At 45.6% G+C, this 25271-nt stretch overlaps 1 protein-coding gene across 1 annotated transcript in view; it reads right to left on the bottom strand.

Moving 5' to 3' along the window:
* kcnd2 (potassium voltage-gated channel, Shal-related subfamily, member 2) overlaps positions 1–21439 on the bottom strand; it is a 200418-nt gene extending 178979 nt beyond the window's left edge. Inside the window, exons 1-2 of the mRNA XM_049007418.1 lie at positions 21287–21439; positions 21108–21183 (exon numbers count right to left, since the gene is read on the bottom strand). The gene's annotated coding sequence lies outside the window, so the exon portion shown is untranslated. The remainder of the gene's footprint in view (positions 1–21107; positions 21184–21286) is intronic.
* Between the last annotated feature and the right edge of the window lie 3832 nt (positions 21440–25271).

Genomic DNA, 25271 nt, shown 5'->3' with positions numbered 1-25271 from the left:
CTAATGTATTTATCACGCATTTCTGCCAAGCAGAAGGTTCCGAAAGGTTCAGTAAGAGCCCCACCCCTAGCACCCTCCAGAACCTGGACAGGACCCAAACTAATTTGCTCTGCAGGGAAACATTTTCTTTTTATCACCTATTCACAGCCGTTCTATTGACTTTTTTTTCTTTCTTCTAAAGTCAAGGAAGCCTATTGAAGCCCATTATGGATGTGGGTTTCAGGTAGGCTGTTGGTGAAGCATTTGGTGTAAGGAGAGAGAATAGGCTACCTGATAACCACTGGGGTAAAGATTCAGCTTGTCCATAATTGTGATAAATGACAAATACGGCAATAGAGGCATTATCCATTTTGCTCGACAGGCGCATCACTGCCCGCGATAAAATCATTCACCATCAATGCATTCCGAAGATTCAGATTTTTTTTTTCCTTTTTCTCCAGTCATCGGATGCCCTAAATCAGTAGTTTCGCCGGGCAGGACAGTCCAGTAGATAGTCAGGCCATGCATAAAAATAGCCGGCTATCAGTCTCTTACAGTCCATTTTCCCCGCGAGCGTCAGAAAACAATGAACCGGCGTTACAGATGCGGACCATTATTTCACAAGCCTTTGCAATGTTGCCGTCATGAAGGGATCGCAGAGTCGGTGGCGGACATCGCTTGTCACCATTAATATTTCACCAGCTGAGGCTCTAGCGCCACGAATAAAATAACGAAAGAAAAAAAATGGAAACAGACATTAGAGTCCAAGTTTTCGAAATTTTACAAAATGTCTATTATTAACCGTCTCTACAGAGCCGGCTACAAGTGAAGAGCGTTCAGCAGGAAATGTGCAGAAACGAGGTGGGTTTCGAACCGGCTGTCTGATAAATATGGGTTTTTCGCGCTCGTTGCGAGTAACACAGGACAGAGGTGACGGACCAAAGCAACAGGTGAGGATTAAACTGCAGAGGCCGTCGGAGGGTTCTGCGACCCCCCAGAGCCGGCATGCTCCCCATCACCCAAGGCCTCAACGCTCATTTACTCCTAACAAATCCGTCTTCATATTCCGACAAAAAGACAAGACAGACACGACGGCCTGAAACAGAATGAACGCAGCTTAGACGCTGCTATGACGACGCCACCAGTATCAATCTTTCCACAAGTCGATTCATCATCTCCAGTCGTGGACTCTGCAGAACCCGCCATGTCACGCTGGGGGACAATGAGGCATGGACAGCTAATGTATTTACAAACAGCTAGGGGGCGCTCACGCATCCAGCATGAAACCAACGTCATGTGGGACAATGAATATTAATGGAGGCAAAAAATCTGCGGGAAGCAACGCGCGTGTGATACATCCTCGCTGGGGGGTGTCACTTTCACTTTCATCAATGTTCTGCCTTAAATCTATTCATAAAATGCTTGGCAAGGTCACAAGGTCAACAAAAACGAAACAAAATCAAAACCACAATTCAGGGTGCAGATTGTAACAAACCACAATAAAGTATGCAGTGTCTGTCTTTTTCGAGAGTCACTGCAATGCATCCTTTTAAAAAGATACGAGAGTTTTATTTTGGCGTTTCCTTTAGTACACTTTGTGAAATATAGTTAAGAACTTCAGGTTTATTTCCCAGTCAAAATTTTTTGGCTTATTTTTAAAAAGCATCCCGTAAGCTGCCCCATCAAAATCGCAGCATTTCCAAGAATGCCTGTGTGTCAATTGCAATTGCCTTCAACACCCACTTATCTGTCAATTCAGGGCCACTCCAGGATAAACTGGAGTCTTTGTTGCCTCTGAGGGTTAGAACTTCTGAGAAAACCCACCTCCCCAATGCCTGAGCTGTCCCACCCGCAGTTACTGGCAGGAGGCAGCAGGTAGGTCTTGGGTAACCTGAAGGTCACCTCTTCATGTCACAGGAACACGACGGCCGCAACAAGTCAAAATTATAATTTTTGTTGTAAATACTGGCTATACTATAACTGGGTCATCCTGTCAGCCAAACAACTGCTATAATTATTGACAGTATATGCTTTGGAAAAATATGGAGTTGGATAGATTTTTTTTTACCCCTCAAAAAGGGCTTAGAGGTTCAGCCGCCTGGTAGTCACAACATCTGGATGCTTCCTCAACCGCCTGTAGATGCTTCTGATGCCGTCCAGGCTGACGTACTGGGGTAGCGGCAGGTGACAGGACTTGGCGATGAGCAGCAGAGTTGATCCGCAGCCAAACCTCAAGCCGAATAAATACGAAAACATTAAAAAATATATATGGACAGATATCCCTGCAAATGGAGGAGCATGCGGGGCGTCTGTCGGATGAGAAATCCGTGTCTAATTCTGTACATAGCAGCTTCTCTTCAGTCCCTGAGCTAAAAATGCTGTGGCAACTTTGAGGAAAGGAGATGTTCAGCTGCAAAGCAAACAGCATGAAGTGACTCTGGGCCCCATTATCGTCTTGTGCGACATGGAGCTATTTGCAAACGGCGGGAGAGTAAACGAGCGGCTGTTTACTTTCATTTACGCAGGACTCCTTTATGATTAAGTCTGAGCGTCGGCCTTCGCTGCGGCGTCGGTAATTCTTTTGTCAAACGCAGAATTTTAAAAAAGCCACCTCTTCCCACTTTCCTCCACGGTGGCGTTGGAGAAATGGCAAGTTCCCCCCCCCCACACACACTACCATGCTGATGCCTTTTCGGGGGGGGGGGGGGGGGGGGTGTGATAAAGAGAAACAAAAATAAGAAACAAAAACAACCCAAAAAAATAAAGTCAGTGGGGCTCCTGAGCATTTGCGCGAGATGTTCAACCAGACACCTCAGACTGGCCGTTGTCAAGTCTGCTTCCACCCACTACATTTTCCTTACTGCCTTTCTTTCTCCCGCGAGCCGTCAGACAGACGGACAGATCCGTGAGCGTGCCGGGACGCTGGGATTACTCGCCGAGTCCCCTGGGGGGCGAGCGGCTCCTCGCCCATCCCAACTTCTGCTCGCACGCTGGCTCTGTCCCACTAGAGAGTGACTCAGATCCCACACAGATTGACAGGCCTCTTAATGGGTTTCCTAAGCGGCCCATGAATAGAAACACGCCTCAGAGCTTCGGAGAACGGCATTTTTTCCAAGGTACATTGTCTGTTGTCCCCCCCACCATTTCACCAATAACAGGGCGTCCATCACTGTCCACCTGAGAAACGTGTAGTGGCTATGGGCATGGTAGACTGCTCTGGTTGGTCCTTATGATAGTCATCAGCCTCGCATTTAAATAATTTCGCTCAGTGGGGACAAAATGTCCAGTATGAGAAGGACCAGTAGCTGGATAAGCAGAATATACCTCCAAGGGATCGGCAAGACCGGGAGTTTTCAGGGCTTGGTGGTTTAAGGTTACTGCACTGGTACACAGTCTAAATAAATCCACGGAATGGGCATCTCCATTATTAAGTGGGATGGAGGTGCGGACCACTCTGGGAGAGCCCCACTCTCGGAGAGCCCCACTCTGGGAGAGCCCCACTCTCGGAGAGCCCCACTCTCGGAGAGCCCCACTCTCGGAGAGCGCCTTCATTTATGAGGAGGGGGAACCTTTGAAAGCGAAACAGTTCTAACCATGTGAATATTTCATACTGAGGAAAATGACCAAGGACGCAACATGCCTTTCACATGAGGGAAGATCAGACGAGACGGACACATGTAGGCGTCTCCCCGGCGTTGGCGTGATTAATGCCCCTCGGGTAAACCGGCAGGCATGGCGACAAGGGGGGTGGAGACTGGGGTGTGGGGGGGCAGCAACGATCCCTTTAGAGGCAGGATTGCAGCGTTAAATCACTGCTATTCCCACAAGACCACTGGGGTCAGACTTAAATAACGCCTGAGGGAGGAGAATAAGTCACTTCAGCAGGTTGCAGACTTGACTCATGTCTGCCCCCCTCAGGGTCAATCTTGCTACTACACATTACCAGGCAAATGAGAGACGTGTCCCATGAGGGGGGGAGGTGCTCGCCCCGCTCTTCTGGCTTTGCACAGGTTTAAAAGCATCCCCACCCCTGCACTAATGTACCGGGAGGATGGTGAACGTGTCATCCGAACCACCTCAAGGCAGAAGCAATCGATCCAAGGAGAGGATGAGAGAAAGAAAAGGAATAAAAATACAGGATTGCTGCACCTCCGATTTAAAAATGAATACGGCCACCAGCTGCAGTGTTTTACGAAATTCAGTTTAAGACTTAAGCAAGTTTGACTTGCACCAAGTCTTCAAATGCGTTTTGGCTCCGTGGATGTGGATATGGGGCAAAAAACAGTCACCAGCCATCGCTCTGCTTCCTATTTCGGAAGGCGCCTAAGAAAAGGCACATCTGAGGAGAACGAATGTGCTCATCATCCGAATCTCACCGTACATCCCTGCTGATGCAAATTCGCACTCACAGAGAGGGCCTAACAGCATAGCCTTAAAGCAGTAAGCATACGGAGGGGGTTACGGCATGGATACAGCAGCTGGACAGCGGCCTCGCTGGGGGTGGGGCTCAACTGAACCATTAGCACAAGTAAAAGGAGGGTCAGTGCTCCCCGACCCCCGATACATCACCCAACAGGTCATTAATGGGCGTCCAATAGGAGGTGATGACAGTTTCAATAACCCCAAGTGACCAAATCAACCAACTCAATGACTGCAAGAAAAGCTGTTTCTCAAGCAAAAAAAAAAAACAGCAGCAGCAAAACGCATGTCAAAACACATCCTACCATCCATTATTTGCGTTCTCATTCATACTTTTATTTCTCATTCATGCAGCTTTAATATCTCATCCCTCCGTAACAAACGTGGGCTCTCTCTCTCCGCTTGAGGCAGCAGCCGACGTGGCCGGATCGCACATGTTTTATGCCGTTTCTGATGTGGAGACGGAATTCTTCCCACGCAAGTGGCTCGACCCCACCGCGAAAAACTCGCGCGTCAGTCGGCTGGGGAGATCGCCCGAGAGACACAAATTAATTCTCCTCCCCGGTAGCCTGCAGCCTCACCGCCTCTCCACACATAAACCCCATCCAGTTTATCAACTGCAGACTTCCAGCTGTACATAATTTTAAATCTTATAATAGGCCGTATCAGGGCATGTCTTTTTTTTTTTTGCAGTTTGCAGTGGACGTGTAACGCTCGGTATTTGCATTTCAGACAAAACAACCTCAGTGAAATTCGATTCCCCGTTAGATTTGTTCCATGTCTGCAGAGCATGCAGCTGAAACACCAGAGGAGGCCAGAGATGCAGGCATCTTATTTTTCCTTCAGACCAAGCTTTCCTCTCGGTAATAAAAAACAAAATTGGCAATTTGACGTCCGCGCTACCGGTCACCTGTTCAGTCGGGGTTCCGGAGATAAACTCAGTCAACAGCCTTTGCTTTAAATTCCACCTGTAAACATTTCGTCAGCGTGACAGCAATCGTGTTATATGCATAACGACTCATATTGCTTGTTGTTTCGATTGAGGCGCCAACTACAGGGAAAGGAACATTACAAGAGCGGGAAAACGGGCACAATTTTACATAAATCCGGAGGCGATGAGGAGGCACCAAAACAGACTGCTTTGTTTACATGTCCGAGAGTGTGGGTGTACAGGGCTGTGGGACACAGAGATTTACCCTTAGCAGGAGATAAAGGAAAATAGCAATCTGCAGTGTGGCAGAGGCCTGGAAAGGGCCAGCATCTCAGGACCAGGCCAAGGCACCATCGATAAATGAGGCTTGGGCACTGCCTCTCCATCACGAGTGAGGATGCTGGGAAAAATCAGCTTTTTTTAATGCAGCCGGAACACTGGTTTATGTCAGTAGAATGGGACAATATCTGAGCCTCATGCACCGTCAGTGGTCTTAAAATAGAACTGACCCATCATAACCTCCGAACACCAGCTACATGCCCCCTCCCCGCTCTGCAGTGCCGAGCTGAGAGACCACAATATCACATCCATACATTTATAAAATGTGAGGAAGGTGCATATTGATGCAACCATGCATCCAGCTTCTATTCGTTTAGCCAGGTCAGGGTTATACGTCTCCTGGAGCTGGTCACAGGACGCACAGGGCAGAGAGGGTGTGCTAGACCCTGGACTGGATGCCAGTCAGTGACATGCGGGAGATTAAAACGGCAGAACATGAAGAGAACATGCAGACACATAGGAGAGTGGGGATGAAACCCTGGACCACGTGTGGGGCAGCCATGTTGCCCTACTCCACACAACCAACGGCCATCAACTCAGATACAAGCAGTCCTTTCAAAAACATCCATCACAAGCAACTTTCTCCATTTCAATCCGCTTACTAGCATCGCGGCATGTTTGCATTCGGCCTACAGGATCAACATTAAACCTGACAGCTGAGAGAGATTTTTACAGAATATATTTATTAGCATTGATGTACTTTCATTAGAGGCAGGAGTGAAATGCGGCGATGCTTCCCGTCTGCCGAGATCCGGCCTGGAGGAATTATAACCAGGAGGGCACCTGCATTTCCCAGATAACTTACGAGTGCGGCAGACAAGACATTCCTACTGCTGAACACCGAGATGCCGCACAGCCCTGATCTCTAGATCTTCTCCAAGTTTCTCTGCCGTTGCTCTGACATTCACTGATTGATTTTGACGCCCAGAATCTTCAGGAAAGTCAATACGGAAATGGAAATACACTTATTTAAAAGTTACTCCTTTTCTGGTGACAATATTATTAACAGATTTACATCTTGCTTGATATTTTCTTCCCCCCACAATTCACTCATTATTACATTTTTTTTTTTACCTGTGACAACTCAACGAACATTAAAACGTAGCTTCGCTTTAGTTCCTGAAATCGTACCTACATTCACTGCGAAAACATTAAGCAGAAGCTATTTATAAAGCAAGTAAATTACACAGGAGACGGTTGCATTGGATGCCTTTTCCCTTGACGGGGGCTGGCAGGGTGTCGAGCTTAGGGCCCGCGCTATGGGACAGCCTTTGACGGCAGCCAATAACACTAACTCATGCCGCTTTTCAGGCACCACAAGCTGCTTTGCTGATTAAACGTGACCCCGGCCGTGTTCAGGATGGGCCCCTCACGGACAGACAAAGCATCTTGTGGTGCCAGATGTCTGGCCTCTCTCACCCAGTTCCCCCCCAACCATAATCGCTTCTTTCTATGATATAGTCGCAGCACCAGGGCCTGATGGCTCCCAAAGCAGATTCCTCATTCCGGCGGGGAGGGCCTCTTTACCATTCACTAGCGCTGTGGGACTGCGACTGCCGAAAAACTCAGCTCCCCCCACCACATAAACAATGTAACGTGTGGCGTAACATGAAACGCCACCTCACTCCCCATCTCTGAAGAGCCGCTCAGCGTAAAGACTTCCAGGGCGACCTGCACGATGTTGTCGTCCTGCGTTCCCTCTGCCAGTCTTTAACCAAACATTTCACATTTATTTGCCAGAAAGTTTTGTCCGAAGGAACGTAGGAGTGAGGCGAAAGTGCACATCACAAGCGTGTAACGGTGAAGAGATCGCATGTCTAAGACTTGCGCCGGGTTGTTGTTCGATCGCATTGCGTTTCAGAAAGTGTCTTTAGATTTTCCAGCTGTGACGAGGGGGGGGGGGGCGCAATACGGAATGCAATTTGGGCTTAACCACCTTCATTCACACGGGATTACAGGTGCTCCTAACGGGATGGGGGTGGTAATTAAATGGGATGTCTTATCTAAAGAAGGGTGGATGGAGTCAAACACAGCAAGCATAAATTCAGATGCCTGTTTAATCTGAACATCTTCAGGCTGTTTATTTAATCAGGGGGAGATTGGGTAAGAGATCCAGATATTGCTGAGCTTCTGTACAGGTAAACCAAGTCCTGCTCATATCAGCCTGCGATCCAGATGCAAGAGGCAGAGACGGAATGCAGATGAACGGCTCCTTCCCCCGGAGGAGGAACAGAAACCACGACTGCGTGTGAGGCGACGGCTCCGCGTTCCCGACGTTAAATGCGAGGAGCCATTTTCCTAAAACTCATTTATTGTCACTCAGGAGATCATTCGATTAAAAACCACTTAAGATAAAAGGACGCTTATGCGAGGTTCATACATGTGGAACAGCTGCCTTTCTGGTACTCCAACCAGGAAATGGGGACGTCTGGATCCCAATCCGAAACCAGCACAGAGATACTCGCTGCCAAATTGGATTTTTCAGAAGGTGTGACGTCCACGGTCACGGACCTTGCTAAGAAATTTCCCACAGATTAAAAAAAAACAGGATATCATTATTTGATGCTTGAACCCAACAGGCAGACGCCCAGGATGAAGGGAAAGTCCTTTAAAACAACAGAGTGGAAAAACATATTTAAAAAAATAAATAAATAAGCAAACAAACACATTCACTGCCTGTAGTCAGAAACTATGTACCACCACCAGACAAACAAGGCCGTCCAAAGCAGAACAAATTAGACTTTACATCCATTATAGTGATTACTCACTAACGCAATCCTTGGGGTAGACGCAAGGCAGGGTACTGAGACAGTGTAACGCCACATTATGTCTCCAGTAAATGGATGCCTTGTCGCCACGCCCCCTGGGTGCACGCTAGCGAATTAACATTCACCTTGTTTACCTTCCAGGAGTGCAGGTCGTGTTGAAGAGCCCCATCTCACAGGCCACAATGTCACCTTACAGATAATGAATGCCATTCCTGGCGGACTAAGAGCAATTACACAATAAAAAAAAAAAAAAAAAAAAAAAAGGAATTTAAAACCCGTTAGCCCTCGTCTGAAAGTGTGTACTGACGCACCAGCTGGGTTTGATTAAAATCAAATAGCCGAACAGGTTCTCATAAAATAGTCACATGACTTTCTCCTCCAGTGATCTCACAGCTGAACAAATATCAGCTCCCAAAGTCAAAACTCATCAAAATATGATTACAGTTGCATCGTTGGAATCATGTTCCGATTATTTCCTATTGCCATTTATAAAACATCCCAGAGCAACGTTCACATTACCTAACGACACTAATTGGCCAAGACCGCTTCTCACGGTCACTTATAAAGAGCAGACACTGACGGACAGGAAGAAACGGTGCGCAACACGCACTGGAAACATCCTGACATTCTAGGATGCACCAGCTCAGCCCCCTAATCGCATTTTCCTACCGGCTTCTTCGCAGTCCCTGGAATAACTTCATCTAATTCACTGCAGCTCCGGAAATGCTCACTGAAAAATCTTAATCTCGATACTTATACTGAATTTCTGAAAGCCTGAGGCGGGTAACTGCAGTCCTCAAGGGCCACAGGAGTGAGACTTACTAATGCAATTCAATTAGCTGCTAATTTACACTGGTAACAAGGCGAGATGTATGCAACTTCAATTACGACTCACAAAACCATTATGAAGTTGCATCAGAATGAAACACACAGACATGCCTCCCAGTTGCTGAGCACTGCGATGCCCCATCCATGCTTCACGATTTTGATTCCACCTTAGAGATCGGTCATCCACTGATGGCTGAACTTCTACACCAAGCTCCTCTGTCCCCAAGCAGGTCCAGAGAATCTCTCCCGATCGCAATGGTCGTGAGCCTTTACCTGGCACAAAGCCTCCTCCTCGCCTCGCATTCAGACCTCATGGGGTGGGAAACTAATAGCATCACAGAAGCCATTTAGGCTGAAAACGTCTCTACCATCTGGGCCAGGGCCAGGCCACCTGATTGGCTACACCACTGACACCCAAAGAACACGCAACTGACGTGTACCGCTTGTTAGGCGGTGAAATTTCAGAGCTGGACAGAAGCACTGTCATCCCTCCGACACTAATAAGTTCCTCTGAGCCGCAAGACGGCGGAGCAGATGTCCTGGGCAAGGAGTTCCATTTGGACACATTAGTCGGGGGTCCACAGAGATACATAACACAGAACAAGTAGATTGGGGGGGGGGGGGGGGGGGAGGTTGTCGATCCCACTGGCTAAGCGGATACTTCCTGATGTCCATGACTCAGTAATGAGCCAAGTAAATAGTCGAGAAACAGCCTGGTTGGGATGATGAGACAGCTAATTAAGTAAAATCCAGCTTGAATGCATTTTCAGAGAGTACAGGAGGCATACAGGTTCAGAATTAAAAAGACCGAACAGACGATATATTCTTTATGCACCAAGCGAAACTTCAATAGGATCCCTTGTTGGCAGATAAATATTGAACTAAACCCTGAATCTGTTAAGATTCACAGTCACATCTTTTCTGAAATAGCCCCCACAATACATTATTCCGAAAAACAAAAGTCTGTTTCGTTTCACAAAACAGGCAAACGTCCCTCCATTCGTCTGCACTGCGTCAGATGTAACGTCCGTAGATGTACTTGCTTATTGTCTCCAGGCTGCCACCATCTGTCTGTGTGATGTCAGTGGCTCACTGGTGCCGGGTGGGGCAGCCGGCAGGGGCTACATGTTTGCCAAATGACTATGCTTCTCCGTTTCCAGCTGACGCTTCTAAACATCCAGGGAGGTGGCACAGCAGTCACCAGCTCCCATGATGGGTGCACTGTAGCGCCTCTTTTCCCCGAGAGATGACTGGCTCTCTCTCGGTAGTAGACTTTCCGCATCATTGTTACTAAGGACCAGGCCTTAACCCTCACCGTCCTTATACTAAATTACCTTCAACGTTCATCAGAACCTCAGGCTGATTCTTCTGAAGACCAGCTTTAAAGAAGTGCTGAAGTCAGCTTTATGGTTCCCATAGAATTTCGTTCGCAGTTACTTATGGACCTGAGGTAGCAGAAGCAAAACGTAAGTTTAAAAAGACAAAATAACTGGTAAGTCAAAGCTGATGTGGAGAGCTAGACTAGCCTCACCGGCTTTCACCGCTTGAGACAAAGTGAAATATGGTGCCGAATAAACAAACCAATCAGAGGACGGTGCCTTAGACAGCTGTCTGTCGTCTGATGGGTTGATCAGCTCTGTTGGATGGGTTTCCTAAGGCTTAGGTCAATATGCAACACATGCTATGGGTCGTTAGAGGCTAAACACAAGAGCTTAATACAGTTACTGTAAAAGGTAGAATATGGCAACTGTTGGCTTCTGCAGGCAGTGAAACCTCATTTATTACAATCAAAAGCTGCTTTAAAATCGGACTTTGACTGCGCGGTATTGACTTTGCCCCCAAGAACGTTGCTGGTCTCCTAGGTCCCCAAAGCCGTGCTTTTTGTGGGGGTGGGCGATACGCAGGCAGAACGTGGAGAGAGGAAAACCAAAATCGAAGTTCATTTGTAATTTTGATATCGTCTGTGGTACAGGAAATCCCCCAGCACTGGGTACTTTAAAACTCAGTCATTAGTAACAAATTTTGAAATTCATGAAAATTCTCAGCAAAAAACACCTGGAGCGTTGCGTTGGGAGTACTTCTACACAAAAACATGAATCCCAGTCGTAGCACACCGGAGCTGAGGTTTGACCTATAAAGTTTGTCCATTCGATCGTCCCCCGTTACATCACCCTACCAAAACACTCCGGAGTACATCATAAATCTTTAGTGCAGGGCCCATGACACAACATTAACGTGCCCCATGTGTCACCTGAATGCCACAGACAGAATTATGGAGGAATTCTTCCTTAAAACCTGCAGGTATTTCATTCTTAAGTTTGGACAACCGTGTACTGTAACCATGGTAGCGCAGAAGTGAGGAATTGGGGTTACAGCAACAGAAAGGTCCGGGCTGAACAAGCATCTCCATTTGGACCATGTGAAATTCGACATCGAGTTCCTACGGACACAGAATGTGTCAGGTCACAGTCCATAGTTTTTCAGACATCCACTTAGAATTCCACAAATAAATTTTACACTCACACTGGCGATTTCCTGAAAATGCAGAGTCTCTCACACAAATTAAACTGCATCACATTCCCAGAAATGCCTTCCTCAGATAAATCCAGAATCCCACTGGCAGATCGTGTCACGTCTCCATTAACATTCACCCGAACACATCCTGGCCTCTTCTGACAAATCACGTCACCGAGCCGCTTAATCCTTTCCCAGGATGCATCTCCGCAGAGGGTATGTGTGTGTGTGTGTGTGTGTGGGGGGGGGGGGGGGGGGGCTTTGGAAAGGATAATGATTGATAAGGTTGTTCGGTGGAATTTAAGAAAGACGAGATTACAGGAGACAGAGGGTGGGGAGCAGAATGTGTACAAATGAGGGAGAGCGGAGCACAGCCACTCAACAGGTCATTAAGGGAGTCAGATGAATGGAACTAAGGTATGCGCCCCCTCCCGTAACATGCTCGGCCTTGAATTGGTTTACAAGCCATCTAAGAAAGCATTTCACACGCATTTTACCCTGAATTCCCCAGAGTGTTCATCAAAAGGGCAGCATCTAACTTTACACAAGAACGGAGGCGGGAAACTCGCTACATAGACATGCATCTTCAATAATGAACACATGCAAGGTCTAGTAGTCTTCATTCTGTCTGTGTGGAGTTCAGGGTTTGAGCTGCAAGAATCCTATAGACAGGCAGAACATGCCGAGGGCCATTGGGTGAATTATGCAGAGGTGGAAAATTCAGGTCCAGACCAACGTTTTGTTGCAACCAACCAGTTGACTGTTCTGCGACTGACTCTTTATATTCAACTGGTTGGTTGAAACAGAACTCTGGTCTCAATCTGTACTCCCTGGTACCGGAACTTTCTACCTGTGGAATGATAGATTCTGACTGTCCCAAAGAGCAAAAAAAAGGTTAAAAAGCAATCAGTCAAAATACCAGCACATCAGATACCTGCCACTCTTTGGGCTAGAGGTGACCAGAGCAACTGCCGCCCCCACCCCCCCACACACAGAACAGGGGTTGGATTCAAGCCCCCCCCTCAGGTCTGGAGGAAACATGTTACTGAGCTTCCATGATGCTATGTGACAGCAAGCTGCTTATTTAAGCATACTGGTCATGGAGAATGGCTTCCAATACCCCCCTCCCCCCCAAAAAAAAAATAAAAAATTGCCACACTTATGGGGTATCCATGGGCCCGTGGGTTTCACCTCCTCCCAGACACCCCCTTGTTTTGGTTAGTCTGAAAGTGATGATCAGCCCCCTCCCCCATTCCAGATAGACCTGGGTGCCTCTGAATCAATTCACAGCACATGGATAATGTCAGCAGCTCAGCATGCTTCTGCATTGTCATTTGGTTCGTCGGTTACCAATATGCCCCGCCCCCCCACCTTAAAAAAAAAAAAAAAAAAAATTCATGAATGATTGAAGCTGGGAAAAAAAAAAAGTTACTTCCAAGGGCACTGAGAGAACTTCTGTACATTTATGATTGATAAAAAGCAGAAGTGTTAGAAAGGGAATAGCTGTCCTTTGAAGTGCCTGACAGAGAGAGCGACAGGGAGCATCAGCGGTGAATGCATAAAAAGAAAAGCGGGCTTCCCATGGATCCGAGCGACACAGCTAGAGGCGGAGCTTAACGCAAGCCTGCAGGGCCATGGTGCTGCAATAATACCCTGTCCAACCACCATGGGGCAGCGCGAAGCCTTGTTTAATGCAGGTGGTGGCTTGTGATGAGCCATACCTTCCACCCTTAATGGAGTAAACAGAGCCTTGGTACGTTCTGAAAGAGACCGCTGGCCAGGTGCGGGTCGTGGGAAGTACATCTGGGGCGGGGGTGCTTGGTTAATGCAACTGAATGACGTGTAATCGTTTAATCTGGAAGACCTGCTGTCACTCTCGCACTCTCATATGCACGAAAGTGCCATTCGATAAACCAGCTGCGAGCCCATCGCATTCTCATTACACATAATCGAGGAAGCCGGGGCAGTGTACCATACCTGGAACACCTGCCCAAAAGGTTCCAGGCTAGCCGCCCATCTGGGCAATGCAGCCAAAACACCATCCTCCTCAAATCAGTCACGCTGTCAAAACGACCGTCCTATTTGCTCACAGAGTGAAGGACAAACTCCCCAAGAATGAGAACCCGGAGCCCCACGTGCACGAGTCTAAGAGATGGAGAACAACATTAAACGCTGATCATAGAAGAGACTCGCGGCAGTTGACGTCTCCTTAGACCGCGGTTGTGCAAGTTCTCCATCCTCAAACGGTGCTGTTAATCATCTCAAAGGAGAAGTCAAACATCTTTGATCTTTTCTAGAGAATGCGGCATTGCAGAAAGCCTACCGTAATTGAATTTAAAAAGTCAGCTCATTGTGAGGGCTGTCAGCGAGCAGCCAGAACAAGCCGTCCTCTGTTCCTCTACAGGGACAGCAAACCAGAAAGGTTCTATAGGGCATTTTCACCAGGACTGGACCTACAGAGCGTGAATCGTTCCTTTTCAACAGCATTGAGAGAAGAGGGCAGGTGAACAGAACCATGTGACACAGTGATTGGAAAAGGGAATGACAAGTTTATTCAGAACGCTGGTTTCCATCTCAGTAGTTAAGGGAGATGGGCTACAATGGGAAACACACAATACTTACGGGGGGGGGGGGGGGGGTGTCAACCTGGGTGTGGAAATGGACCAAAACATGCATTGGAATGCATCGCTTGGCAGCCATCCAGAATAATAAAACACCAATTCGTACATTTTATGAGAATGCAGGACAGGCAGAACAAGGAACAGCCCCAGTCAACTGACCTGCTCAAGAATCCGAATGGTACTGCGCACTACCTCGAACATAAAAAAGGAATTTGTTTGTATACTCATGCCATCACAAAAACAATGTAAGTATATCAAACGGAAAACACACAAAAACAAACAGATTAAGAAAACATGCTATTAAAACACAAACATACAGGTATATAAATAATGGTGAGAATGAGATGTAGGGCAGACAGTTTGGTGTGTGCACCCAAAGTCATCACTTATTAAAAAAGAAAAAGTGCATACCTCTCTGGAAACTGAGCATTTGGAAAGGTCAGACTTCGGATACACGAGCGACATATTTACGAGCACCAGGCAACAGTGCCAGAATTGACATTGTTGCTTTGTGATTGAACATTCTCATCTACTACTTGCTCTGAAGGCTGTACGTCTGTGCAGGCTTTCAGCTGGAGCATCTTTCAAGTTCTGTTTAATTAGCATCACATTAAGCCCATTGTATTGTGCCTGGCTTTTGAGACAAAATTGCACGAATAAATTGTTTCATTACCAGAATTAAAATCAGGTGAAAATGTATTATATTAATATATCCGATGTCACCCATTAATCTACTCAACTTAATCTACTCAAAATATTAGTGTTTAGCTGTGGAAAGAAACACTTGAACATATTTTTAGATGTTCCTACAAGTCCAACCCAATATTCTGGGATATAGACATATCTCAAAGACAGTGTGCCAACAGTAGACTCCCTATAAGCAGTTAAAAACAAAAGGCACTCCAGTAGTCAACAAACACTGGCAAATGCATAACAAGCAAACTGATGCCTTATAAACTCGTCCTTCCTTTATAAGCCGGTGAAAATTAATCTTGAATAATGAGACTCGGGGCATTACTAAACTCAAATTAACGGCTTCCACATGCCAAACAGACCAATCACGCAGCTCCCGCGCTCCGCCCCAGCCTATCAGGGCGCTCCCACAGCCCACACTGACATTTGTCGCAGAGCAGCGCACACTCCGTAACCATGTGCCGAGTGTTTTTGCATAGGTATTAAATCAAAGTGCAATAATCGCTCAGCTAGAGTCAGACTCTGTAATCCTTTTAATGTGACTGCAAATGAAAGTTATGACAGGCAGGATAATTTAAGAGTTGCTGAACGTTGTGATTATAGCAGCCTTATTCATGAATTTCTCAATCCAAAAGATGAAAGATGTAATTTAAGCATGATTAGCTATATCATTAACAATTACTTTTCATTCATCCGCTTCACCATGACGTTAGACTGAGTGTTAATATCGTCCAAGGGTTTCAATGAACAAAACTGGCCGGGGTCTGTTTCGGGGGGGGGGGGGGGGGGGGGAGGCATAATGTCATATTGACTATCTGGCACGCACTTCAAATCATTTCTGAACCAAAAACCACTGTGGGCCAATAAAAGACGGAGGGTAACTTTTTAGATTTTACAAATTCTAATATTGAAATAATGGGGGGGAGACTTACAAATAAAATTAAAAAAACGTTTGGGTCACATCAGCAGCAAAATGGCAAGATTGCATCCGTTCGTATGTGAACTGCTAGTTCTCTCGCATGGAAAGGCAATTTAAAAGGAACTAGAAGGGATTTTGGCGTTTCCGCGGCCCGGCGTATCAAAACGATTCCCCTATTTCTATTCGTCTCCTGCACTATGGCACACTGCGCTGGTGGAAACCACTCCGATTGCACCGCAGCCTTGAGGCTCTGGATGACATACCAGTAATGCCAGGGTGCCAGCACGCCTTCCCGGCGCGTGCCATTATTTACACTTCTGCAGTCCCGGCAATGACGGAATCAACATGTTTTAAATATACGCATCTCTCATACTTTGCATCCATGGTAAAGACGCACGTATATCATGTCTGAATTCAAGCCTGGTGCAAATATAAAGAGCAAAGCGTACGAGTTAAACTAGCAGCTCAAGTCATTTGAATAATGCATTATAAGCAGTTCATGAATAAAAGAATATTCTCCCTCTTACATACCGAGGGATATACCTCTCAGCATCTTCTTCCACAGGGAGGCAATAAATAACTGCATTTCAGCACCACAGTTAAGGTCCTAGGCATCGTCTATGTTAAGACTGTGCTGAAGACCACGCTTTCACACTAACCACTGGGAGACCTGCAACCACATGGGGGGAAATCCCATGTTTACGGAGGGACAAGGGCAAAAAATGGGTATTCAGACGCAGGAATGAATGGTCGGAACACAAGTAATGTTGATGTTGGGTAGGACCAAGACACAGCAGCGTTGCACGACAGTTAAATTAAAATCCGTCAACTTTAAAATTAGGTGGAAGAGCATTTCCGGCTGCTGTGGTATCTGATCTCCTTTTAGTAGAACTGTCGCAAGTTTTCAAAAATCATGATGTTGATGCATGTTGGTTTCATTTCGTTTCGAGACGGAACCCTGAAGCTACGTTGTGAAGGATTACGGTTCTGTTTCAAGGCAGCTCAGACGTAATTAAATTATATTTGATTTCTTTTTGGAAGAAAATATCTTCACATGAGCAGGCTGCTCTGTACATCGAAATTCAAGTTTTTGGATGCAAAGATGAGAGGAAAAACATTAACTGAATTAATAATGTTCATTATCGAACGAACGAAGACTTTTCGTCTTATTGGCTCTATAAAGAATTTTGGGGAATCTGAAATGCACCAACGTTGATTAAAAGCTTCTCCAGTTAAATTCTGTTTATATGTGTGTTTAACAAACTATTGGTTGGTTATTGATTGTAAATATAAGGTACAAAATGCAATCACTGATGCCATTGTTTACTTGACCAAGTTACGTGAAGGAGAGGAGCCAGCCATCGTCCATGCGTACGTCAGCGGTCCACAGCCAGCCAGACGAGACAGAAGCAGTTATTTACTTCATCCTTAATATCAGATGAAGGCTGTCCAAACGTGACACCCCGTGACATTCCCGGGAATCAGTTCGCAGCAGAAGAGAAGCCTAGTTATTTTCCATAACCTTTAAAGTGTCAGGCCACATATTCCAGGAAAAATATCGCTTTAAAATGTATATAGCAGGATGGTTTTAAGATGATAGAGGAACACGGAAAAATATTACTTTCCCCAATTTAGACGAAAAAAAGTCTTTGGCATAGTGAAAGATAGTAAAGCTCTTTTATATAATCCTAAAGAATGTAGAGGGTTATAACACACAGACCATATAATCCAAAATGAAGTTACAACATGGGGAAGTTACGGGTGAACAGGTGCAGGGAGGGTGTATGTTGTACAGTAGAGCCCCACAGCTCTCTGCCTGATCATGCCCGCCCTTTCCATCTTTGGCAGTGGAATGTGGGTTAGGACCAGGGAAGGAAGTGGACCTGAAGGAGACCCTAGGAGAGAAGCGGACAACTATGCTGAATCGCACGTGGTTACGTGCTGGGTGACATCGCAGTGTAAAATCTGGGTTGGATGAACAGGTGTATTTTTATCTTGCCCCACCCACTGTCCCTTCCACTTATTAAATTAATTACTAGCAAGCAGTTCATTCCGCCTCAATTTAAAAAGGTAGCATTAAGAAAGTCCAGCAAAATAATTTAGTGTGGTGTTGACAGGGTCAGGCAGCAGAGCTCGCCATCTTGTCACCGTCATCCTCACGGGATCTACACCCCCTGAATTACCTGTGCCGGGGACGCGGAATATACCATTCATCCTGGTAAACCATTGTTTTTGCTACCTCCTTCCCTTTGCTTGTCCGTCTCCCCCGGAGGGCTGGGAAGATGCAGCCGCTTGGTGGGCAGGAGCGGCCCAGTTAATGACACACAGACCCCGGCCCAGATGGTCCGAGGGAGGAAATGGGGACCGTTAATCATCAGCCACACGCAGAGTCACGCGATGAGCGAGCAGGAAAATTACCGGCTAATTATAGGCTCTGCTCTTACCAGAATAGAAAGCTTACTATTCGATTATAGCTGGTATTGCTGCACAGGCTGAAGATAGCTGTTAAAAACTCGATGCCACCTACAGCAACGTATTAAACGTTAATTACCCTCTTTTTCACCGCACTGTAAGAGCTAAGTTTAACTTTGTAATGACGGCCCGCCCAACCCTTAGAAACGACATTGTTTTAGGGCGTATGCAATTAAGAAAAATCGCAACTGCATTCGTTTCATGAAGCCTTGTTTTGTGCGACACATCTGGCTGTTCCACGCAATGAAACTCATATGTAAAATATATATATGCGCATCACATTTTTGCATCTACGTGTAACGCCCCGCATCTGAAAAAGACACTTCTCGGTGATCAACCCATCTTAAGGTTTTGCTGCCACCTGGTGGCCGAATACATAACTCTGTTACATAACAGCCCCGTCTTTGACTAGCTGCGTCTCTAAGATCAGCAGGAGACAGCAGAAAGACTATATCCAGGGGAGTGTACTACCAATGCTACTGCAGAGTTACCGTTCCTGTCATTTCAACCAGGACCAAAAAAAAAGCGCTAAATTGGGTTCCCGAACTTTATTTTAGTAATAAATAAATCGATCAAATAAATCAGTAATTTTTTTTGCTGATTTGTTTACATTGCACTTTGTGGATGCCTTAAAGTTTATAAATCCTACCCTCACCGACCACACTCGGTTTCCCAAGCACATTCTGCGGCGAGCATCAATTCACATCACGGCAAACGATTTCTGGAAGAAGAAAAAAACACAAGGCAGCCTTTCAACAACAAATGATACGGTGTGACAGAAGACCCGTGGCCGCAGTAATGACTGACCAGCCTAGACGTCTCCATTTAGCCACGTACCAGACAGTCTGCATTTCGGTTTTATTTATGCAATGCCGCTGGTGAAATGAGCTTTTCCTCATTTCTCTTCACGCAGTTCCATTACTCCATGAACTATCCAGTGATTGCATTTATTTATAAGCTCGCCACAACCTGTCAGCATCGTCTGCTCATCTAATGGATAATTGAACAAGGGAGGAATCTGCATTTTCTGTGGAAATACAGTTCTAACGGGAAAAGCCGTTTTAGGGTATATTAACCAGCACTACTCAATGTTAATGTCTTGTATTCCTTCCAGCCAAGCAATTAAATCAGGAATTGCAAGAAAACATTGTTTTTACTAAAACACACATTAGGCTCAGGAGAAAATGTTCTAGAGGTTAAGGTGTCTTCACACGAGGCACGTAGCTTTAATATAACTATGATCAGATTTAGAAATGGAGGGAAGCAAATCACTGTTCCAGACTCAAGGGTCCATTTCAGTCAGCAGGTGCAGATCAGAGAAACAATTATTACTGCAACATGTGTTACATGTTTAAATAAGATGTATGTGGAAAAATAAGTGGCATGACTAGGGAGCTGCTTGGGAATGCAGCAGCGCTAGTCTGCTAACCTCATTGGCAGCTACACCACGCTCGATTTGCATCTCACTGGCACGGAGCCACGGATCTAAATCAACGTCAGCCTTACAAAACGCCTTTTAAGAGGCAGGATCATTCCCATTCAGCACGCAGCATTACACTCGGTGTGGTGTTTGCTAGCGATGTTTGAGGTTTTCACGCAGGGCTTTGCGCATAAGCACGGTGAAGAGCTGCATTGTGGGTAATGTAAAGCGTATTGACTACACCCTCACGATGTATGCACAGTGGTTTATTTACATTTCATATTCTGGAAAAGTGTGCCACATTACACCTTTAGGAGCTACTATTCCTAACCGTTATCCCTGGGGATCAACAGGACCCAGAGCCACATGCCCTAGCGGGGCTATAAGGCCATGCTCAGCAAGCACCAATTACTCAGCCCGTCTTACACCTCCCAACAGAGGGGAAAACTACCAGCCAGCAATTAAACACCAGTCATTGTATTCCCAACATCGTCTAGTCAGAATCTCATCCAACAGCTTCGCTTACTTAACATTTTAATTACTGTCCCGGTTGTATGGATTTTTCAGCAATATTATGCATATGTGTACATAATACTGTTTGTTAGATAAACAACTCAAAGCACTAGCATTTCCCCACTGATCTCTACAGTCTTATTTTGTAATTCCACGCAAAGGTTTTAATATTCCATCTCGTAGCGAGTAAGACCTACATTTTGGCTTATAAAAGTTATAGTACATAATGAATTATAGGATTAAGCTAAACAGGTAAACTGGAGTAGTATGTCACCCAGTACCGACAGCAGTCAAACATGGTGATCAGATTGGGGTCTAGTGTGTCAGTACATTCCACAGTTATATTTACAGAAAACTGCTCCAGTCACAAACCTCAAGATAGCCCACACAGAAAGGGTTAAAAACAAAAACACACCACACACAAACTCCACTCCCTGGAAACCACAACCTGTTCGCCAGGAAACCGGCTTGATTGGTCTAGTTCTTAACCCAGCTTCTCTGGCATAAGCATCCGTATCACAAGGCCGCTGGCAGCTGTCGAAGATGGGCAAAATTACACCCTCCTCCATATGTCAGCAAACTAACCTCAGAACATTAAAATTCATCTAGAAAGTCTCCGGGCAAACGTGACCTTAAGCAAGAAACATCCAGAATCGACCATAAAGTATATGTAACACCATGGGGTACTCACCGCATTCTTCAAAAAGCCTGAAATCTTCATCAACGTGGACACTGAGCCACCCAGGACAGTCTAAACGATGAGCAAGCTGCAAGATGTATCACCGACGTTAAAAAGTGATGCAATTAATTAAAGTCAGATTGTGATGGAACAAAGACTAAACTGTCCAATCACCATCCCCCGTCACCTACATTTTAAGAGCACCACCGTACTGATATCTCCCTTATAAAACAGTCAGAATTCCAGCTGGTTAACAAGTCGATTTATGATAGTTACTTCATTAGTTTCTAACAAGCCTTTCTATTGACGGGTAAAGCCGTGTTGTGACCGTCTTACATAGACTATAGAAGTCGACAGCAAATACATGAATCAGTCCTTACGACTGCACTTGATTTACAGCAGAACATGGCAAAATGTTGTCAGCCTCCGCATAATTAAACCATTAGACTAAGCTTTATATTCCAGCTGTATTCGGTAAAGCAATTAGCGTTTTACATGAAAAACCTAATACAGAAAAATACCATCTGGATGTTGATAATTCAACAGAAAAATAGAGATTAAACAGAAAGAATAAGCCTTTTTACATATACCCACATGTAGAAGACAGATACTAATATTTAGCAGTGATTTAAGAAACGGGACAGCAGCCACGTGGCTAATTAGACGTCAGTATTAACCCACCGCCTACTGGTTAGTTTAGTGTTAATCGCTGGGTAAAAGCGAGGTGTGACTGACGACGTCTGGACATCGCTTTAACGGTGGATCTCAAATCTATATTTATCGAGTCATTAGTCTTCATCATCGTCAGAGAACCTTTCGGGTACCTGCATGTACCTGACGTTTCCATCAGGGGTGAGGTGGCTAAAGATAGCGCTCGTGCTGCTATATTTGGGGCTGTTATTTATGGATGGCTGTCTGATAGGCGGGGTGCGTGGGGGGCTGCTGGTCTCTTAACACACCCAGCCTGGACCTTTGATAGATCTTCCTGGTCCAGCTTCCAGCCCCAAATAATACGGCTTGATTAATGTCTAATTAAACACAATTATCATGATATCCATTCAGCTATTTACGATCTATGATCTTGTAGATGAAATGATGATTATAGCCATGTTAACAAACGCAATGCAACGTCCATCTCCGTAGGCATTGTACAATCAGTTTGTGAAAATATGAACCTGTAATTTTATGTAGTATCTGATGGCTCGAGTACCATTTACTGAGCTAATGGCCACACTATGCCGTATAAACGTTTGGAGGGAACTCCTAATTCTCTTATGAAGAGACGGAAGTTTCATACACATTAGATACAGCGATCCATAAGCAAAATCAAAATCTGGGCTTTGCTTTTAGGACATTTGGATGGTTTCCGCATATGGATATGTTTAAAGGCAAACCGCACGACCTTGATCAAATTGTGACGCAGCTTACGATCTACCGGCGTATAGAGATCGTCATGGAGAACTGGCTCGCAGACAGATGTTGACATTTACCACATGTTGTAACTTGCATTCATAAAAGCATTTTATTTGCATTATATAATGTTAGCTTGCCTGGGGGGTGGGGGGTCTAGGCAATGACGGACCCCAGGAGGTTCTTTTCGACCGTACCCTAACGTTTGCCCCCAACACCGATTTCATTGTAAGGAGATGTCGGCAGCGGCAATATTTGCTAAGGAAGCTCAACAGCTTTGGGGTCAACAAGATCATACTCAGAACCTTTTACTACTCCTTCGTTGAGTGTCCTCTCTTTTCCCGTCGCCTGCTGGTATCACTCCACCAGCCCACAGCACAGGACCCGCCTGCACAACACAGTGAAAGTCTGCTCTGAGATCACCGGACCCCCGGTCAGAGCACTTTCATCCCTGAGTGATCAGCAAACTCAGAGAACAGCGTGTGGGATTCCGCAGGACCCTCCCATGCTCTGTTTCCGGAGTTTGAGTGGCTCCCCTCAGGATGACGGCTCCACTGTCCCCCCTGACACCGAAGAGGAGAGTGACCTTTGTTCCCAGGGCTGTTCAACTCCTCAATTCACAGACTTCTCTCCCCCCGCCTCCCTGCACTTGAGCCCCCCCCCCCCCCCCCCCCCCACCAACTAACAATCCCTCCCTTTACATATTTATCAGTTCTTATCTACCTGATTGACTGCAATTTTGCAGCATCTTTCAAATACTATTACACTTTATGTCATTGTGTCCTTGTTCAACTGCCCTGTGTGCCTTTAATTGCCCCTCAGGGACAAATAAAGTTAACCATCCATCCATCCATTTTCGAAACCGCTTATCCTACTGGGCTGCGGGGGGGTCCGGAGCCTATCCCGGAAGCAATGGGCACGAGGCAGGGAACAACCCAGGATGGGGGGCCAGCCCATCGCAGGGCACACTCACACACCAGTCATGCACACATGCACACCTACGGGCAATTTAGTAACTCCAATTAGCCTCAGTATGTTTTCGGACTGTGAGGGGAATCCGGAGTACCCGGAGGAAACCCCACGACGACATGGGGAGAACATGCAAACTCCATAAAGTTATTTGAATGGAATTTAAATTTAAAGGTTAAACAGTACAGACTTAAACTCGGGGTTCTGCACAATTCGCCTGGAATCAGCAGCAATAATAACGTAACAAAATACCCGAAAATATAGCAAATAATCCGAATGAAACATACCCAGAATAATAAATTAATTAGAAGTTCCGACCTCTATGCAGAAACTTCACGTCATAATGGGAGGGGGGGGGGGGGGGGGGGGGGCACTTTGGAAGAAAATAAAGAAAAATAAAAAAGTGTTGCTGGCATCTCCCAACACTGTCCCTGCCACTCGGGACAGGCACCTCTGACAGCGTTTGACACAAACAAAAACTCTGCGAAAATGAACAAAAAAAACTAACAAAAAACAAACAAAAAATGAAAATTAGTGACTGTGGGCAGGGGGTGTAACTTAAGAATCTTTGCTACTAGTCAGCTAGGCTACTAGTATCGTTAAAAAACAAAAGTAAGAAATGCAATTTTATTTCCAGCCAGAGGGTTAGAGGGTCTTCAGCTTTTTGTACTCGAACTTCAGGCGAGATTCCCAGCCAGGACTCCTGGCACATTTGTGTTAAAGCCTTGGTTTGAACAGATGTCAGTGCAAACCAGTTCCTCCATGACATATAGCTAAAATAATAAATAATAATAATAATAATCTCATTATTAACTAAATCCAATGGTGTGGCAGCCTAACCACAGTCAACACAAAAAAAACTGGCTTACCGAGTTCATTCGTCTGGAAGGCAAATTCTGACTCTTCTTAATAAGATAAATCCCTACCAGTGCTACCTTAAGCCAAACGACGTCACTGGTGTGCCATCAACCGCGTGGTTTCCTTTATATATAGTATGGATTGACCTAATGGCCGCACTGCAGAGGGCACCAGGAGGCCTACTCCTAAGGGTGCATGCAGGCCAACTTCATTTAGTCTCGGATGCTTAACTTGGCTAGTCGACGCCTCTCATAAGTTGCCTGTAGGGGTGACCATCACGCGTATGTGAGGTGTGTCGTAATACAGGAGTCCCCCTGTATCCGCGGGTGACCTCTACCGCAGATGACCCCTACCGCAGGTCCTAAAATTAGCTACATCAAATGCTTTGGGACAGTTCGCGAAGCGACCATTTATAAGGGAATAAAACTGTTACAAGTAAATGTGTGTGTGTGCGTGTGTATGCAGAATTGTCTCGAACTGAAAATCTCACTCCAGCCAACTGACCAAAGCTGACAATACGCCTATATAACATGATTCTCATGTTTATAACATTAAATACAGCCATTAAAAAGTACATTGTATGTATTATACAGCACTGTACTCTCTCGAATGAAAAGGATTCTGACTTTTTACACAAATTCTCCAGAGACAATATAGCAATGAAAAAAAACATTTTGTATCAAGGGATGATAGAGCAATGAAAATGCTTTTACACCCATCAAAAGTACAAAGGAACAATGAAAAAAATATAAGCTACTGTTACACACTTTACGATGAAAAATATTATATCGTATATCTGTACATAACCTGAAATGAGAAAAGTTTAAAAGTATCTCGCCAGCTTACAGCCTGTAGCCGTTTGGTGCATGGTTTGAAACCCAGAAGTGGTTCGAGGTAAAACGCAGATAAGGGGGTGTCATTATATTCAAATCGAAATCA

This window comes from Brienomyrus brachyistius, chromosome 3 (genome assembly GCF_023856365.1).
Source record: "Brienomyrus brachyistius isolate T26 chromosome 3, BBRACH_0.4, whole genome shotgun sequence".
In the NCBI taxonomy this organism is placed as follows: domain Eukaryota; kingdom Metazoa; phylum Chordata; class Actinopteri; order Osteoglossiformes; family Mormyridae; genus Brienomyrus; species Brienomyrus brachyistius.
The sequence above is the reverse complement of the archived record's forward strand: the minus strand, read 5'-3'. Positions and strand labels throughout refer to the sequence as shown.